The sequence below is a fragment of the Camelina sativa genome, chromosome 20 (genome assembly GCF_000633955.1).
Source record: "Camelina sativa cultivar DH55 chromosome 20, Cs, whole genome shotgun sequence".
NCBI classification, from domain to species: Eukaryota; Viridiplantae; Streptophyta; class Magnoliopsida; order Brassicales; family Brassicaceae; genus Camelina; species Camelina sativa.
In genome coordinates this window covers 11,881,672-11,885,141 of record NC_025704.1, presented here as the reverse complement: position 1 = coordinate 11,885,141, position 3,470 = coordinate 11,881,672, and the positions used below count along the sequence as shown (strand labels likewise).

The 3,470-nt window shown below is 37.4% G+C and overlaps 1 long non-coding RNA gene across 1 annotated transcript; it reads right to left on the bottom strand.

Moving 5' to 3' along the window:
* LOC104770555 lies at window positions 9-653 on the bottom strand. Its single transcript, XR_764575.2, has 3 exons — window positions 411-653; window positions 259-315; window positions 9-73 (listed from the first exon to the last, which is right to left on the bottom strand). It is a non-coding gene; the product is annotated as an uncharacterized LOC104770555 (long non-coding RNA).

Below are 3,470 nucleotides of genomic sequence, written 5' to 3'. Positions count from 1 at the left end.
TTTGTGACAATGCCCTGGAGAGTGCGCGTAAACCTAGCTGTGGATTAGTGAGACCTGATTCCAGAATCACCACCTATACATACAGCAAAAAGGGATGAAGATTTAGACATGAAGATCTTTCCAAACACTAATCTATACAGTAGCTAACGTCTAAGTATCAAAACAGTATTATAATAGCTCCAAATGGATGTGAGATAAGGTATTCTTGTTAATTATGTATCACAGAGTCAATCAAACAAAACTGGTGTCTACACTTACATCTATATCACTTGTTGGAAGATACAGCCCTGTCTTGTATGACCCAAAAACCTCAACCTGCAACAGAGAATAAGCAAGAATTAGAGATTGCAGTTTCTGAGATCAAACAATATACTCAGAGAGAGAGAGATTGAAGTTTCGAAAGTTCGTACCTTGCAACTCGGCCAGATATACTTAATAACACTTGACACACTCGCCACTGCCTCATCACGCTCAGCTTTCTCTGCTTGTGTTGGTAACAGAAAATCACAGAAATCTACTATTTCTGCAACAAACTCCACCACCACAACTTCCTCCTCCGCCACCACCACCACCAAGCGACGACATCATCATCATTAAACCCGCCCCCAAAAACAAAGATTGATATCAGATTCAATTCCAATTTCAAAACAGAGAAAGAGGGAATTAAAAAAAAAGATGATCAATTTCACTAACAATATCAAATCAAATGATCAATTTGGAACACATGCTTCTGATTCCAAATTCATCGTTTGTTTCGTCGATTCAATCGCAACCCCGAGAGAGACGAAAAAAAAAATCCAGGAAATGTTTTTTTCCTCTTTTGTTTTATTCTTTCAACCAATAGAATGGCGACACGTATCGCCTCTTAAACAAAGATTCGATCTCTTATACAAGGGGAGATCTTACGATTTTTTTCCATTTCTGATTTATTTTTTTTACCCAAAACCTCCCAATAAATAAGGCCTAACCTTCCACTAAATATGTGTTAGTGTATAATTCTTTGAACGTCCTAACCTTCCACTAAATATGTGTTAGTGTATAATTCTTTGAACGTTGTATCTTTCTTTCTTTCTATCTAATGGAAATTGGCCGACAAAAAAAAATAATTAAAAAATACAATATTTAACATTATTATTCTTATCGATGTCAAAAAAAAAACATTATTATTCTTATCACTTTATGAGATTTTTTCTACAGATAAATGGAAGTTTTCATATCATTACTATGATATTTCCATTAATGATTTGTTAGTTAGAAAACAAAAGAATTAAAAAAGTTAGTCAGATCTAACAAGAAAAAGGAAAAGGTTTTTTTTTTTCCTTTTTTCGTAGTGTAAACATAAATAGAAGTACATATGAAACTAGCAATGTGACATAACACATCGATCATACGATTGTGAGAAAGTAAACATGTCGTCGTCCGATAAGTCTTCGTCACACCGTCTCTTTGGAAAATTCTTCACGAAAACGACTCCGCCGTCTTTAGAAGAAACAGAACAATCGCTCAGGAAACAATGGGTTCTCTCGGGCGACATGACTGTCCAAAAGCTAGGCGACGACGACGATATCTTCTTGTTCGAATTCATACAAGAGAATGACAAAAAGATGGTTGAAGTGGACGAATTTTACTTCATTAATGGAGTTATCATAGTGTTCAAGGAAGGACGAGTTGACCAAGAATCAAACGGAAAAATAGTAATCAAGGATCTAAAATCTTCTGCAATGATTGATTTCACTGTTGTTTCCTTCACTGTCCGTGTCGTGGGTTTTCCATCGTATCTTTATTACAGCGAAAACTCCGTAAAGAATCTCGAGTCTCAATTCGACGGTTCAGTTCTCCATATAAGCCACGGGAATATCTCTTTCACAGTGGAAATAGATCTCAAGAAGCCACTCAAACCTGGATTCTACATAGACGAAAACCAAAACCGGTTCGTGGAGTTCAAATACGTTAAGTTAGGCGACTTTTGCTACAACTGTGGTATGATTGGTCACGTCAAAAGCAATTGCGACCAGGTCAGGTTTCCTAAGGAACGTGTCTTGAATGCCACGTCAAGAACACACGTATATGGCCCTTGGTTAAAAAGATTTAGACCTCCTCCCCTCGAACCGTATAACCAAATTGTTCTGACGAAATCACCCGGGAAACAGAATGGTTGGCGTGAGTGCGAGAAGACTCTCTCGTATGCTCAATTTTTCATAGAGATTGAGTATAACGAGGTCACTATCTACAACCCTATATCCACGATTGATACAAAAACAGTGTCCACTCACAGATTTCGTGTTCCCTGTTCGTACCTTGAGACAGAAACAGAGTTCACAGATTTTACTAGTTCGAAGATGTACGAGGTTTTGCGGAGTGAGATTTACGATAACTCGCCTTTCTTGTTCCGTCAGTTGGTGAACCAACCTGAGGAAATCGGACGTCTTGTGGAGCAGTTGAAAGTCATCAAGAAGGATGAGTTTTGTTTGGATGATATGTGGTTGACTCTTAAGCTTCAAGTCAGCGGAAGAATTGAGTCAACGCATGTTGATTACGAGACCAAGCTCATGAGACGTGAGGACAAAAAATGTGAGGAATTGATTAAAAGTAAGATAATCGGATCTGATCAAGAAGAGAGTGGAGAAGAATGAGGATATGCTTTCTTTGTCGTCATGGAAAAAACAAATTAGAGAAGCTATATCGGAGATGGGTTTCACTAATTTTATGGGTTCCTCTTATGTGTCTATGAGAGCAAAGAAGGCAATGAAGGACGCGGTGGGGATGGAGATTTCATCGAGGTTAGAGCGTTTAAAGGTGCTTGGACCAGACATGGATCGGCTCGATCCGTGTACGATTTGCGTTGGGGAGATGTTTCTTGGAGAAGAAGCAACCAGATTGCCTTGCTCTCATGTCTTCCACAGGTCTTGTATTGAAACATGGCTTCGAGTTGGTCACAAGTGTCCCCTCTGTTGCTTCAAGTTATTACCTTCACAAAAATAAACAATTTTATTTTGAAAAAGTTTTGGTTTTGTATTATTATTCAGTTTCTATCATACTTTTTTGTTTCAACATTTTTATAAGCATTTTTACAATTAAATGTCTCTTCTTTCTTATTTGGTTATGTTGATTTCGGCTTGGTTTGTTGTTGCATCGATGATCTTGATTCAGTTCAAGGGGCTATTTACTAGTGAAACGTAAACTAAAAGTCATAAATTGAGATTACGTCAAAACAACAAGGGTCTAAATGAAATAAAACGACAATTTTTTACTAGGTTTAGTGACGTGGCACTTATACGTAGATTAAGCAATACCCGCGCAACACGTACGCACAAAACCATGTGTGCACCTGTGAAGTGTTCCAATCGAATGCAAATTATTCAAAGCTAAGTAAACGTGAGAAGAGAGCCACTACGAGCGAAAGAACCCAAAAAAAAGATTTCTCGAACATTCCCACTTTTTTTTTTTTTTTTTTTTTTTTTTTTTTTTTT